Source organism: Bubalus bubalis, chromosome 2 (genome assembly GCF_019923935.1).
Source record: "Bubalus bubalis isolate 160015118507 breed Murrah chromosome 2, NDDB_SH_1, whole genome shotgun sequence".
NCBI lineage: Eukaryota > Metazoa > Chordata > Mammalia > Artiodactyla > Bovidae > Bubalus > Bubalus bubalis.
The window spans coordinates 149,577,831-149,594,564 of NC_059158.1; the positions used below are offsets into that span (position 1 = coordinate 149,577,831).

The following is a 16,734-nucleotide window of genomic DNA, read 5'->3' on the forward strand; positions in this document are numbered from 1 at the left end:
GCACTCAAACAGATTGTTGATCCTGCACTTTTAATCTGCAAACTGTCAGTGGATGTTAAGTTAGATTAAGGATTGAATGCATCAGTTTTATTATTTTTAGTTAAACATCTTTCAAGATAAGTGGTAGTATTTTCAGTACAGAATTTGTTTAAAAAATATTTATGCTTGACATTTCAGATTATAAGCATAAGCATTTCTATTTTAATAGAAACTGCTGGAAATAGAATAGGATATAATTTGCACATCTAATACATGTTTTTAAATAAAATCTAGAAGATATATCAGTTTAAAGTTTCATAACTACGTAATGCCCTTGTAAATGGATGTGGATGTATTGTCAGCCAGTAAATTTTATGTATGAGGATTCAAGTAACTTCATCTTCTCTTTTTACTAAAGTAAAAGACTAAATCTTTCAATTGATTTAATTTATGGTATGTTATTCTGTTTATCTTTCAGATTTTATTGATCTGATCCAACCTGTCTTGTGACTGCTAGCTGGAATTAAGGTTGGTGATGTGTTTATATATTAAATTCTGAATAAACTGAAATAAAATAGAGGCTTGATGAGCCTTTGTAGAGTTGGGTCAGAATACTTTTGCAGGTTGTGGTAAGAAATTTGTAACTTGGTGAGAACTGGATACATTTCAGGTTTGCAGACATGGTTTCCTGAACAGTGTTTGTTTTCTTTGTTAGTATTTCTTTGGGTATCAAGTTTTATTTCTTTTACCTGCCTTACTTGCAGAATTTTGATTAAAGAAAAAGATTCAAATTTAAGTCATTCATTTAATAAACATATCAAAAGTATGATTTCTTTGCAACGTGGCTAGTGTTTTAAAGAATGGTCAGCTTTCTGAGTTTGCAGGGAAATACTTTTGAAGCCCACAGTTGGGTAGCCACATTTCCTAAGTATGGTAGAGCTGAAAAATTGCTCATTAATTGCATATTTCAGTTAATTAGCGGAGTTTTAAGATGCCATTCTTTTGCTCTGTTTCCTTGTTAATTGGTTTTAGGGGAGACTCAAAACTAGCTTAATGGAGTTTAGAATAATAACAGAGCCTTAGAGGACACTGACATAAATAGGCTTAGAATTTCATTTATTCCCTCCTCCTTTCTTCTCTAGAACATGTATTCATAGTTTAAAAAAAAACTAAACTCTGAATAAAATAACTGCTTTTGTTGCTAATAAAAGAGCAAAATGCCAGATGCTGCTAAACTTTTTGTATAGGTTTTTGGTTAATAATTTAACAGAAAAACATTGACTTTTCCTTTGTGCTTATATTAATCAGGTATTTAGCCTTCAAATTGCAGTGTCTGGATGGCTCTAGTGGTAAAGAACCCTCCTGCCAACTCAGGAGACATAAGAGACTCGGGTTCAGTCCCTGGGTTGGGAAGATCCCCTGGAGGAAGGCATGGCATTCCACTCCAGTATTTTTTCCTAGAGAATCCCAGGGACAGAGGAGCCTGATGGGCTACAGTCCATAGGGTCTCACAGAGTTGGGCACGACTGAAGCAACTTAGCACGCAGGGGCAACACATAGCAGGCACACAGTAAATATGTTACCTTTTCTGGCCTCATTTTGACCTCATTCTTCCACTCCCAACACATCTGTCTCACATGCATGTGCACGTGTGTCTACACACACACACACACACACACACACAATTATTATTTTTCCTTTTCATGTACAAATTGTGCTTTCTTATCCTTGAAATCAGGATAGACTGTAGCAAATAAGATATGTTGGAATCATGCCTACTGATAATTGGCAACTAAATAAGGAGAAAAAGGGACATGTGCATAAAAGTGAGAGTTAAATTTGTAACCTGCATTTGTTTCATTTTGTGTTCATATAATTTGGAGTTGAACTTATTGAGGACATTTAGGCTGGTTTCTTTCATATTTACTCCTGAGCATGTTCTGTGTGAACTTGCGCATGTTTAAACATGGAATGCTTGTAAGACTTTTTGCTACTCTTCTTTCCCTGCTAGCTTCTACTCATTTGCCAGTAAAAAATAACAGCTAGAATGAGATTTTTGCAAAGTAGAAATCTTTTAATCAGGAATATTTTCAATGCACAAGGTTGAATATGAAGTGTTGTTTTTAAATTTTAATTAAAAGTAAATTGTATTTTGGTCTCTTCTTTTTGGATTTTTATTTGTGGTTGGTATGGTCAACATCACAACTTGAAATCTCATTTCATTTTGGCTACTCTTCAGAAAGGAACAAAAAACCGAAAGAGACATGTAAAAGGAAAAAAAATAAAAAAAATTTTGTTAAATAGAAAAGTAAATAACTATAAGAGTAATACACAAAAACTTTTAAAATCTAATCCTGTATTCATTTTCTGTATGGAGAATTTCTTTTGTGGGAGTGTGAGCATAATTTAAATGTGTTTGGTCTAACTGTGAAAAGTCAGGATGACTTACATACTCTAAAATAAATACATTGATTAAAATATACAGTGTTCATAGAAATGGAAGCATATTTAAGGCTCTCATATTACAAAGTCTTCCCAATTGAATATATTGTATTTTTTCTCTTTCCAGCTGAGAATGAAAAGATATTTAAATTAAATTTGATAATTAATTATCTAAATTATGTTTTGGAAAACCAGCTAGATGGAACAAAGCTTCTGAAGGATACATCAATTCACCAGAAACAACCAGATTCTCAACACAAACTATGATATATAATGAAAATTACTATTCTTTTCTTAACTAGAGCTACGTTCTTTTGCTTCAGGATAAAAGAAGTTTCCCTCATAGAAAAGCTTCTTTTTCTATAATAATATTAATGGAGTAAAATGAGTAGTATTGCTGGATAAAAGCAAGTGGATTCTTTACCAACTGAGCTATCAGGGAAGCTCAAAGTTATAGATAGCTATATTTAAAGTGGAATATCAGAACCATGCTTAAACTTCTGCACAATAAAGGAAACAATGAACAAAATGAAAAGGCAACCTCCTGGATGGGAGAAAATGTTTGCAAATCATATGTCTTGTAAAGTGCAAATATCCAAAATACATATGAAACACAGATAAATCAATAACAAAAAACAAACACTCTGATTTAAAACTAGGAAGAGGATATGATAGACATTTTTCCAAAACAGACATACAAATGTCCACCAGGTATATGAAAAGATGCTCAGTGTCACTAATCATCAGTTCAGTTCAGTGCATTCACTCAGTCGTGTCCAACTCTTTGCCACCCCATGAAATGCAGCACGCCAGGCGTCCCTGTCCATCACCAACTCCCAGAGTCCACCCAAACCCGTGTCCGTTGAGTCGGTGATGCCATCCAACCATCTCATCCTCTGTCGTCCCCTTCTCCTCCTGCCCCCAATCCCTCCCAGCATCAGAGTCTTTTCCAATGAGTCAGCTCTTCACATCAGGTGGCCAAAGTATTGGAGTTTCAGCTTCAACATCAGTCTTTCCAATGAATTTCAGGACTGACTTCCTTTAGGATGGACTGGTTGGATCTCCTTGCAGTCCAAGGGACTCTCAAGAGTCTTCTCCAACACCACAGTTCAAAACCATCAATTCTTTGGTGCTCAGCTTTCTTTATAGTCCAACTCTCACATCCATATATGACCACAGGAAAAACCATAGCCTTGACTAGACGGACCTTTGTTGGCAGAGTAATATCTCTACTTTTTAATATGCTGTCTAGGTTGGTCATAACTTTCCTTCCAAGGAGTAAGCATCTTAATTTCATGGCTGCAATCACCATCTGCAGTGATTTTGGAGCCCCCAAAAATAAAGTCAGCCACTGTTTCCACTGTTTCCCCATCTATCTGCCATGAAATGATGGGACCAGATGCCATGATCTTAGTTTTATGAATGTTGAGCTTTCAGCCCACTTTTTCACTCTCCTCTTTCACTTTCATCAAGAGGCTCTTTAGTTCTTCACTTTCTGCTATAAGGGTTGTGTCATCTGCATATCTGAGGTTATTGATATTTCTCCCGGCAAGCTTGATTCCAGCATGTGCTTCTTCCAGCCCAGCATTTCTCATGATGTACTCTGCATATAAATTAAATAAGCAGGGTGACAATATACAGCCTTGATCAGATCAGATCAGTCGCTCAGTCATGTCCGACTCTTTGCAACCCCACGAATCGCAGCACGCCAGGCCTCCCTGTCCATCACCAACTCCCAGAGTTCACTGAGACTCACGTCCATCAAGTCAGTGATGCCATCCAGCCATCTCATCCTCCGTTGTCCCCTTCTCCTCCTGCCCCCAATCCCTCCCAGCATCAGAGTCTTTTCCAATGAGTCAACTCTTCGTGTGAGGTGGCCAAAGTCCTGGAGTTTCAGCTTTAGCATCATTCCTTCCAAAGAAATCCCAGGGCTCATCTCCTTCAGAATGGACTGGTTGGATCTCCTTGCAGTCCAAGGGACTCTCAAGAGTCTTCTCCAACACCACAGTTCAAAAGCATCAATTCTCTGGCACTCAGCCTTCTTCACAGTCCAACTCTCACATCCATACATGACCACAGGAAAAACCATAGCCTTGACTAGACGGACCTTTGTTGGCACAGGAATGTCTCTGCTTTTCAATATGCTATCTAGGTTGGTTGTAACTTTCCTTCCAAGGAGTAAGCATCTTTTAATTTCATGGCTGCAGTCACCATCTACAGTGATTTCGGAGCCCAGAAAAATAAAGTCTGACACTGTTTCCACTGTTTCCCCATCTATTTCCCATGAAGTGATGGGACTGGATGCCATGATCTTCGTTTTCTGAATGTTGAGCTTTAAGCCAACTTTTTCACTCTCTACTTTCACTTTCATCAAGAGGCTTTTTAGCTCCTCTTCACTTTCTGCCATAAGGGTGGTGTCATCTGCATATCTGAGGTTATTGATATTTCTCCCGGCAATCTTGATTCCAGCTTGTGTTTCTTCCAGTCCAGCGTTTCTCATGATGTACTCTGCATATAAGTTAAATAAGCAGGATGACAATATACAGCCTTGACGTACTCCTTTTCCGATTTGGAACCAGTCTGTTGTTCCATGTCCAGTTCTAACTGTTGCTTCCTGACCTGCATACAAATTTCTCAAGAGGCGGATCAGGTGTTCTGGTATTCCCATCTCTTTTTCCTATTTGGAACCAGTCAGTCGTTCCATATTCAGTTCTAACTGTTGCTTCCTGACCTGCATACAGGTTTCTCAAGAGGCAGGTTAGGTGGTCTGGTATTCCCATCTCTTTCAGAATTTTCCACAGTTTATTGTGATCCACACAATCAAAGGCTTTGGCTTAGTCAATAAAGCAGAAATAGATGTTTTTCTGGAACTCTCTTGCTTTATCAGTGATCCATCGAATGTTTGCAATTTGATTGCTGGGTTCCTCTGCCTTTTCTAAAACCAGCTTGAACATCTGGAAGTTCATGGTTCACGTATTGCTGAAGCTTGGCTTGGAGAATTTTAAGCATTACTTTACTAGCGTGTGAGATGAGTGCAATTGTGTGGTAGTTTGAGCATTCTTTGGCATTGCCTTTCTTTGGGATTGGAACAAAAACTGACCTTTTCCAGTCCTGTGGCCACTGCTGAGTTTTCCATATTTGCTGGCATATTGAGTGCAGCACATTCATAGCGTCATCATCATCAGGAAAATGCAAATCAAAACCACAGTGAAATATCACTTCATACTTGCTAAAATGGTTATTATCAAAAAGACAAGTAATAACTGTTGGAGAGGAGGTGGAGCAAAGCGAATCCTTGTGCACTGTTGGTGGGAATGTAAATTTGTGCAGCTACTATGGAAAGCAGCATGGAGGTTCCTCAAAAATTTAAAATAGAGCTGTCATACCATCTAGCAATTCCATTTCTGACTATTTATTTGAGGAAGGTGAAAACACTAATTTGAAAAAAAATATGCACACCCATGTTCATTGCAGCCTTATTTACAATAGCCAAGATATGGAAACAGCCTAAATGTCCATCAGTGGATGAATGGATAAAGGAGATACAGACGAGAGTCAAAATTTACAGTCTTCCAGTTATAAAATAATTTGTAGGATGTAATGTACAGCATGGAGACTACTGTTAATAATACTATATTGCACATTTGAAAGTTGCTAAAAGACTAGATCTTAAAAATTCTTACACTGAAAAAAATTATGTAACTGTGTATGGTGATGAATGTTAACTAGACTTATTGTGGTGAACATTTCACAATATATACAAATATCAAATCATGTTGTACACCTGAAACTAATATAATGTTGTGTGTCAATTATACCTCAATAAAAAATTTTAAATGTCCATAAAGTATTTCATCAACTCTAAGATACACATTTTTACATTAAACTATGTAAAATCAAAAACTACCATAGTTAAATTAGCAATTTTTTTTTCTTTCTAGGTGGCAAATAAAGTGTGTCTTACAGTGGGTTGTATCTTAGATTCTATGAAATATAGTATTACTGAATTTAGATTGAAAAAAACTTGAATAAATTTCAAGTTATTACAAAAGAGAATCAGAGTAGAGTTCGGAAACTATAAAGTCAAGCTTGATACTGATTCTTAAAAACACTTTACACCACATTTTTTACCATTTAAAACAAGGTGAGTTCATTTTTTTAATTTGTTTTCTCTTTTATTATACTGCAACCAGTATTTTGGTGTATTACCCTCCAGATTCTGACTTGTTTGTTTTCACAAAATTGAAGTTAAACTTTGTATCCAGTTACTCCTGATTTCTTGAAAATGCAGTTTTAATGACTGTGTAATATTTTGTCCTATTCCCTAATTCTTTTTACCATTTACTCATTGTTGAGCATTCAGATTATTTTCAATATCTCATTATTTCTGCCCAGACCTGGATCTCTCTTCTTATTCTAGTTTATCCCTCTGACTTGAATTCTTGAATGCCTTGTAGAAAAGTTGTCTGACTGTATTATTTTATCTTTAAAGCTAGAATAAAAATAACTTAGACTTCATTTAAGGATTAAATGAGATAATGCATACTTATGGACCTTAAATAGGGAAGATTTCAAGTCATTTTTAAATTCTCTATCAAAGTTCTTTTCTTTTCATAGTTTTTACTTTATTAATACCTTCTGGTATTTCTCCCAAAATGGAATAAAACCAATGAAGATCATTAAATTATTGTCATAAAATAAAATATAAAATAGAAGAGGCCAGAATATAAATATTTTGTTTTTGAACTGATCAAAAAGTAATTTCTATATGCTCTACTGAGTGGTATTATCTCTTTTATTAAAGATACTGTCAACCAACTAAGCACCATATTTTACAATTAAGCAGACTTTCACTTAAAAAAAAAAAAAACAGTGTATAAAATGCTAATATTTTCAGGATATCCTTGTGTCTTACTAGTAAGCTGCAGTGGTTTGCTTCCCAGAGTCAAGACAAACAAGCCTTTGACCAGCTACATAGTCAGCCACTATGTAGTGGCTTTTACCTTAGTCTGTTTACCTTCTAACTTGCCTCATGATGGTTCACACATCTCTTATAGCATTCACCCTTGTTTCTTTATATTATATGTTATGATTATTTCCAGATATGTCTTATCTTCCCTAGCAACTCAGAATCTGGGGTCTTCTCTCTGTGCCTTCTGTCCTGGTAGGCCTTGTAGGAGTGGACGTCCTGAAAATGCTTATTGAATGAATTGTAAAGTATAGAAGCAAAAATAAACAGTTTTATTACATATTTGTAAGCTACATATATGTGTGTGTGTATGTGTGTAGTTGTTATTTAGTTGCCAAGTTGTGTCCGATTCCTTTGCAACCCTGTGAACTGTAGCTCACCAGGCTTCTCTGTCCATAGGATTTCCCAGGCAAGAATACTGAAGTGGGTTGCCATTTCCTTCTCCAGGGGGTCTTCCCAACTCAGAGATGGAACTGGCATCTCCTTCATTGGCAGGTGGATTCCTTACCACTTATATCCTTCCTTATATAAATGGGCAGGGAAACCCATTTATATATTCATATGTGTGTAGATATTGGAGAAGGAAATGGCAACCCACTCCAGTGTTCTTGCCTGGAGAATCCCAGGGACGGGAGAGCCTGGTGGGCTGCCATCTCTGGGATCGCACAGAGCCGGACACGACTGAAGCGACTTAGCAGCAGCAGATATGTTATAATAATTATTACCTACTGTATTCTTTCTTTTGGTGATAGGGAGTTGAGCAAAAAAGCAAGGACTTTAAACACATCACACAAAAGATATTTGAAGCAGAAATAATTACTTGGTTCAAGTTGGGGAATTTTTAAAAAGTAAAGGTATGAGAAGGGTGATTGCTTTGTCTTTCTACTTTATTCATACATTGAGCATAATATAATATACTTACGGATGAAAACATATTTGGAATTCTAGTTATTATATTGATATGTGATAAAGTGAATTTGAGGTTCTAGAAAGATTTGTAGAATGCCTAATTATTTCTTTACCTTTTTAAGGAGAGATACAAAGCTGATAGACTGGAAAGGCCAGTTAGTTGTTGGAGAATTTGCTTTCTTTTGTGCAGCTTTCTGAAATCTGAAGCATCATAAGTACTTATTTTCTCCTTTTTTATTAAAAGTAATCCTTTCCTGTTACAAACGTGACAATCAACAAATAAGCTTCATGACATGATATGGAATGGGAGAGGTAGGGAGGAGTGGGGCTGGGGGTGAGAGGTAAACTTGCTGTCAATCTCTCAATCTCCTCATGTGAGCCAGTGAAATACCTCAGGAATATATTTTTCCAGAATTGTTCTTTTATTTTTTGACAGAGTCTTAACATACCGAGGAAATAGGTTTATTGATGTCCCAGAGGACAAATAGGAAAACACAACCCATTGGAAATATATTAAATAACAAATAACAGATACTTTTTTCCCACATGAGAAAAACAATATTCTAGCTGATTCTTTTTGTCTTAGCTAAATATGAAAAATGAAAGTGAAGTCGCTCAGTAGTGTCCGACTCTTTGAGACCCCATAGACTGTTGCCTACAAGGCTCCTCTGTCCATGGGATTTTCCAGGCAATAGTACTGGAGTGGATTGCCATTTCCTTCTCCAGGGGATCTTCCCAACCCAGGGCTCAAACCTGGATCTCCCACATTGTAGATGGACGCTTTACTGTCTGAGCCACCAGGGAAGTAATGGCTACAACAGACAACCCCTTGGATATGTTTTTATACAAACCTCATACTTAGGAAATCAATCCTGTGGATTTAAGTCATGGGCCAGCTGATTTTTATTCTTTCCTGAATTCATCTGAATGAATGCCATTCCAAAAAATGGTACAGCTGATCTTTTTGCAGACCATTTATTTCTTTAAAGAATATCATGACTTTATTTGGGCCTATCTTATTAAGGCAGTTTGGAGAATTTAAAAACATAAGAAGTACATTTGTAAGAAGGAGTCCATTCATTTAGAAATCTTTTATTTCTTTTATGGCCTACTTATTGCAAAGTAAGAACTTTATATTATTAAAAACGGATATGCTTTTTTGTTCCTCAACTTCTATAAATCTACATGAGACTTACTAAATTTCATCAGTTATTCATCCAAGGATAGAAAAATCATCATAGCAGAAAAAGGGATATACATATAATAGAAAAAGGGATAATACATATGTATTAGATAGATACATGGATATGCATGCTAATGTTGGACGGTTTTGCCAATGAACAGCACAAGGGCTTTGCTTTTGGGCATACTTTATAGGCCATTACTATTAAAGCAGATAAAATTGTCTGCCTTTTCTGAGCTTATTCTGTCTAATTATTTAGCAATGTAAAAATGCTAGTTGGAAAATCATTTTGTGATAATAAACCAAAGTAGATTTGGTTTCAGTCCATATTATTCAATATCTTGTGACCATCAACTTATGTTGCTTTAGAGACTTTGTTGACTTTTCTTTCTACTATTTAAATTTATTTAAAATAGGTTTGAAGAGCTGAATTAAAAAAAAATCCTTACTATATTATACACATACATCTGTCTATACTTGAATATCTACCCTCTCTCTCTTTTTCTCTCCTTTTTGCCCTCTCTTCCTTCTGTCTTCCAGTAAAAGTTGTATATTTGTTGAATAAAGTTTATAATTCAAATATAGAGAAAGCTAACTTTTAGATTATAAAGATATTTGAAACTTTAAGTACTATCATCTTCATTTTATGAATATAGATAGTCACTAAATCAGACACAATTTTTATAATAGACTATTCCTCTGTGAAATGTTTTTTTGTTGTTGTTGTTTTTAGAAGCTACGTCATGTCCAACTCTTTTTCGACCCCATGGACTGTAGCCTGTCAGGCTCCTCTGTCTGTGGGATTTCCCAGGCAATCCCCTGGAGAAGTGGGTTGCCATTTCCTTCTCCAGGGGATCTTCCTGACCCAGGGATTGGACCCACATCTTCTACATTGCAGGCAGATTCTTTGCTGCTGAACCACCAGGGGGGCAAAAAAATTCCTCTGTGAAATGTAATATTAATAGTTCTTAAAAATATCAAACAGTCTTCTGGAGGGATAAAAATAAGTAGAAAACTACATATTTATCCAAATGTAATTACTTGCTTATGGTATATGTGTGTGTATACTATTCAGTAGTGCCTTTATTTACAAGATATTCATATTCAGAAAGATAAATGAGAGTGAACTTGATATCTTTTGCCTGAAAATATTTTACATATAGAGTGGAAAAATTTTTTCAGCCTTGTCCTTACATTTATTGTCACGTGTTAGTGCCTTGTCAAAAGTAGCTCTCTAGGTACAAGAGGAAGGTTTTATAATGAATTAGTCCACTTAAAAAAAAAAAAACAAAAAACCTATATTGGCATCTTTAAGGGGTCCTTAGGCAGCCATAAAGAATTATCAGTTCCATAAAGGAGATTAAATTAGACAAAAGGAATAGAAACCATGTATGCGTCCATGGAGGGAAGGGGGGAGCTCATTTCTGAAATCATTAGGGAAAGTAACATAAGAATTCCCTTCTCTAATTGTGATTTGTTCTTTTTATTTCTAAGTTTTTTTCATTGTTTAAGAATTATAGGTAAGTTTGGAAATATGGAAAAAGTAGGTCACTGAGTAAGATGTTTAACTTGGTTGGCAACTTTATAGTCCCAACACTTTAAATTTCGTCTCTTTTAGGGACTCAGAGATCTAACAGGCCATCTGGCATTAATATCACATAATAATAATATTTGCCTTTTGGGGTTCTCTAACTCTTTTAACTATTTGGAAATGAAGATGTAAATCTCTTCTATTAGTAGTACATTTGAGGCATGTACAAGCCATGTAGCCTAAGTGAAATGAGTTCGAGAAATTGTACTTATGTATTCAGCCTAGGCAGAGAAGGCAATGGCACCCCACTCCAGTACTCTTGCCTGGAAAATCCATGGACGAAGGAGCCTGGTGGGCTGCAGTCCATGGGGTCGCTAAGAGTCGGGCACGACTGAGCGACTTCACTTTCACTTTTCACTTTCATGCATTGGAGAAGGAAATGGCAACCCACTCCAGTATTCTTGCCTGGAGAATCCCAGGGACAGAGGAGCCTAGTGGGCTGCCGTCTATGGGGTCTCACAGAGTCGGACACGACTGAAGCAACTTAGCAGCAGCAGCAGCAGCATTCAGCCTAGGATATCATATAGATGTTCCAGTGGAAAGTCATCAGCTTTTCTTCTATTTCCTACAGGTATTTCCTAACATAAAAAAAAAAAAAAATCCATGTTACTTAATAATTACTGAAGTTACTTTAAAACATCTCTTAAATAATCATCCATCAACTATAAATATACCCCCCACCCTCCTCACTGAGAAGTTACCTAAAGAACTAATATTTCACTCTATCAAACATAATTCTACTCATCTGACATACCTGGAATTGCTCTTTTTCTTTTGTTTTTCTTTTATGTTATAGGGGCTGAATTTTATTAATTTTCTGATTTTTTAGAAGTTATAAATTTGTTAATTTTCTGATTTTCCCATGTCGGGGCAGTTTTTATAAACTTTCTTGTTGGTTACTACTAAGGTGCTCAGTGGCTTCCCTGGTGGCTCAGTGGTAAAGAATCTGCCTGCAATGCAGGAGAAGGAGATGTGGGTTTGATCCCTGGATTGGGAAGATCCCCTGGAGGAGGAAATGGCAACCCACTCCAGTATTCTTGCCAGGAAAATCCAGTGAGACAGAAGAGGCTGGCAGGCTACAGTCCATGGGGTCGCAAAGAGTTGAATATGACTAAAGTGACTGAACGAACACACACATACACACACACACACACACACACACAGACGGTGCTTAGTTGCAGAAGAACAAAGAGACCAACTGGAAAAAGTTGTTTTAACTTTGTGTTTAGAAAATATAAAAAGCTCTTTACCTTTACGTGAATATAATATTTCTCTGTGTAGTTATTCTTTGTGCACAAAAGAGCAGGGAAAAAAAAAATCTCATGATGGATTAGATTCCTGCTCATAGTTTAAAAAAAAATGGATATACATAAAAGTAGTTCAACAAATACTTTTTGAAAGAGAAAAATTGGAAGGTTGAGACAGAAGGGGAGATGGAAAGGCAGAATCTTGGTCCAAAGTAAACTTGTCTTGCAACCATTTACCTCAAAAAACTTTCTGAAAGAAAAAATAAATAATGAACTGGTAAAAAATATCTCTGATCTAAGCATGACATAGTAGTGGCGAAGATACTATGTTTAATCCGAAGAGAAACCATTTACCTCAAAAAACTTTCTGAAAGAAAAAACAAATCAAATCACATTTCAAACACTTTTATGTCTCCCCCTGGCATTTTGCCGTACACTGTGATGACAAAACATTACATTTCTGAGTTTCCTACACTGCTTTGTTGAACAACGAAGTAATTTACTTGCATCTTCTTTATATTTACCAAAGGAACCAAAAATGGTTCCTTTGCTCTCCAGTAGCTTGTTGTCTAAGCATGTCGTCTAAATTAAGGGAAGGGAAAAAATGAATACACATAAATAGCAGCTAATACATGGCAATGCAATCAAATACTAAGTACAGATATAACTTTCTAGAGAGATCCAGAAAAGATGTACTTCATTGTGATTCACAAGGACCTTATAAGAAAAGGAAGTTCAGCTGGGTTTAAAGGTGAACAATTTAAATAGATACAGTGGAATGTGAGAGCTAGAAAAAGAAGGGCTTATCCTAAAAGGGGTCTACAGAAGCCAAGCCAAGGCACAGAGAAGGGGCTAGGACTAGAAGGTTAGACCTGGAACAGAGGTTGCAAGACAGGTTTACTTTGGACCAAGATTCTGCCTCTTCCATCTCCCCTTCTGTCTCAACCTTCCAATTTTTCTCTTTCAAAAAATATTTGTTGAACTACTTTTATGTATATCTATTTTTTTTAAACTATGAGCAGGAATCTAATCCACCATGAGATTTTTTTTCCTGCTCTTTTTGTGCACAAAGAATAATTACACAGAGAAATATTAATATGAGGGCCTGTTCCAAGAGCTTCTGTTAGTAAAATTATGTTTTATGTTATATTTTTTAGAAGAAAAAATAAATACCAATATCTTGACACATGGGAGCCAAATGTTCCAACTGACATTCATGCTGTCTGGATTTGTTTTATTTTGGAATGAATATTACCAAGCTTGTTTGCAGTTAAAGGTAAATGAAAGAGTAAAATTAAATATTTTATCTCTTTAATAAATTTCACTTGGGAAATTTGGAATTTCACCATTTGAATTATTTGTTAAATTATCTGAAAGGCCTCCACTCCGGGGAGAAGGGTTAATTGGAATTGAAATTGTTGGGGAAATATAATTAAAAACAAAAACCTCCCCCAACCCAGAAATCCTTTCCACAAAGTTAGTAGACAAAGAAAACACTCCTGTTAATGAATAAGCATTAAATTAGAATGTGATGAGCATCCAGAGGCAATCCACTAAGAGAATGCAAAGACCAGAAGAAATTTCAACCTTCTAAATAGCCGAGCAAATACAACCTGTCATATAGAACCTTTCAAGATAAATAATAACTAGTCCTCTAGTAAGAGGACTGAATTTACTTGGCAATTGGGGTGACCATCTGTGTTAGCTAATTGATTTTCTTCTGTGGAGAGAGAGGCTTCTAGTACCTTTATAAGGGGAAGTAGTTTTACAACTTGGAGCAAGATTGCTATTGCTATTGCTATTGCTGTCACTTCAGTCGTGTCCAACTCTGTGTGACCCCATAGATGGCAGCCCACCAGGCTCCCCCGTCCCTGGGATTCTCCAGGCAAGAACACTGGAGTGGGTTGCCATTTCCTTCTCCAATGCATGAAAGTGAAAAGTGAAAGGGAAGTCGCTCAGTCATGTCTGAGTCTTCGCGACCCCATGGACTGCAGCCTACCAGGCTCCTCCGTCCATGAGATTTTCCAGGCAAGAGTACTGGAGTAGGGTGCCATCGCCTTCTCCTGGAGCAAGAAGCCAACCTAAATTAGGCTCTAATACTCTCCAGCAAGGGAGATAGAGGAGCTATTACCCCTTGAGGCTTGCATTTCAAAAAGATGTCTCCCAGGTCTTTGAAAAAACATTTCTGAATGTGAGCGTGGCCTGAGACTTAATTAGCCCATTATGAAGATTTACATGTGTTTGAAAAGGATAATGGAAGAAATTGTAAAAGAAAAATGAAAGGGGAAAGTCTCTAAGCTTTTTTTCAACAGGGAGAGTTAAGCCCCTTATTTTTAACTTGTATTTGCCCTTACAATGAATGCGGCTTCCCCAGTGTCTCAGATGGTAAAGAATCTTCCTGCAGTGCAGGAGACCCAGTTTGATCCCTGGGTAGGGAAAATCCCCTGGAGGAGGAAATGGCTAGCCCCTCCAGTATTCTTGGCTGGAAAATTCCATAAACAGATGAGCCTGTCGGGCTACAATCCATGGGGTTGCAGAGTCAGACACGACTGAGCGACTAACACTTTCACTTTATAATTAAAATATTGTTTCTTAAGAAAAGTATTTAGGGGATGGTTTTAGTTCTTCAAATATACTGCTGTGGTTTAGTCACTAAGTCATGTCCAGCTCTTGCAACCCCATGGACTGTAGGCCTCCATGCTCCTCTGTCCATGGAATTTCCCAGGCAAAAATACTGGAGAGGGTTGCCATTGCCTTCTCCAGGGGATCTTCCCGACCCAGGGATTAAACCAGAGTCTCTTGTGTCTCCTGCATTTGGCAGGTGGATTCTTCACCTACTGAGCCACCAGGGAAGCCTGGTGTGCTGCAGTCCAAGGGGTCTCAGAGTCGGACTTGACTGTGCAACTGAACTGAACTGATACTCTAAAGAAAAAATAGAATTCAAAGTAGAAAGATTTAAGTACAGTCATTCCTCGTTCCTTGCACTCTGTAGTAGCCTGGTTGCTGGGTAAATGAGTGGGGTAGGACTGCCCAGATTTAGCTTTTATAAAGGAAGGTGGGCCTCTGCAGAAAGCAGGATGGACAATTAAAAAAAAAAAAAAGCATAAACTACTCTTTTAAGTGTGTTTGAGATCAGCCATTCACAGCTTTCTGGTGCATTTAACTTTAACTCCCCTCATCTAAAGGACCTCTGGTGCTCATTCAAATGCTAATATTTGGCCATCTGCTTTTTAATTTTTTTTCCTAAGCAAGACAAGCTGGAGGTCATGTGACCCTAATTATAGCAATTATGAGCTTTCTGGGAGCAATCATTCAGGTTGCACCCAGAGTGAGCATCTGCTGATGATAAATGGATCAGGAGATTACTAAGGCCAGGCTTTCCTATAAGACATCCAGTGATTCATTTCTTAATATGAATAAGTATACAGAGCTAAAACCCATATGCTTTAATAAGAGGGTACTTTTTCCAAAGGGTTACTTTTTTCTTACAATTTATCTTTAAATTTAGTGAGAACAGTTTAAAATGCATACTTTTGTGTGTGTGAACATAATTAGCATTCTAAAGAAGGACATGGAGAAAACTCTAATAATGACTAATAATGAAGCATCAGCCTTCACCTACACCAATTTTATTTCTCTGTACGAAGAGAAAAGAATGTTGCCAGGGCTTAGTAATCTTTCCAGCTGAAGTCTTATTCTATATTATTTATTTTACTTGTAATTATAATGGTGTGTATTTAAGGGAAAATTCTTTAGACAACCCAAGACCTTCTGAGAGTTATTCTTTAACAAGGCAAAATATTTTCCCTTTTGTAAGGCCCTTTACTTCTTGAGAAATTATAGTTTCACAGGATAGTTTTCAGCAGTATCGTTTACCTTGCTCCCTTTTCAGACTCACAGTTTTAAATGTCATTGGGTTTATTTTGAACCTGACCCATATCACACAGAAACATTTGAACACAACTGCTCTTGCTGATTGCATGTTGGAATATGTGGCAGTATCTTGTCCATGCTGTCTGGATGCAATCATGTTGATTAATGTCAGTGAGATGAAAGAGAATGCACGGCACCTTCTTTTGAAAATCGCTCATTATGCCAACCTGCCTCCCAAGTCGAGTTCAGAGCTTTTTATAATTTTCTATTTTAATATTGAGTCAGGCTAACCTTATTTCTAGCGTGTGTAAAGGGACACCTAGTAAATTATTGATTCTTTAAACAAATGCTGTTGGGAGCACAACAGTGTGCCAGGAAGTGTGCTGGAAGGGAACATGGCCGACATAGTCTTGCCCTTTCTTTCTGAGGCGGTAACTTGAACAACCTTTGGAGTGAATCTATGTGCTAACAGCACGTTTGTGTGATGTACCTAAACATAACGTGCAGTTTGCTAAATGATTTATTAGGGATTTTAGAATCA

At 36.9% G+C, this 16,734-nt stretch overlaps 1 protein-coding gene across 39 annotated transcripts in view; it reads left to right on the forward strand.

Annotated features, from left to right (window-relative positions):
* The window catches only part of MAP2 (microtubule associated protein 2), a 301,176-nt gene that overhangs the window by 78,313 nt on the left and 206,129 nt on the right, over positions 1 to 16,734 (forward strand). For all 39 annotated transcript variants that reach the window (XM_025278148.3, XM_025278150.3, XM_025278147.3 and 36 more), the window contains one exon: positions 458 to 507. The gene's annotated coding sequence lies outside the window, so the exon portion shown is untranslated. The remainder of the gene's footprint in view (positions 1 to 457; positions 508 to 16,734) is intronic.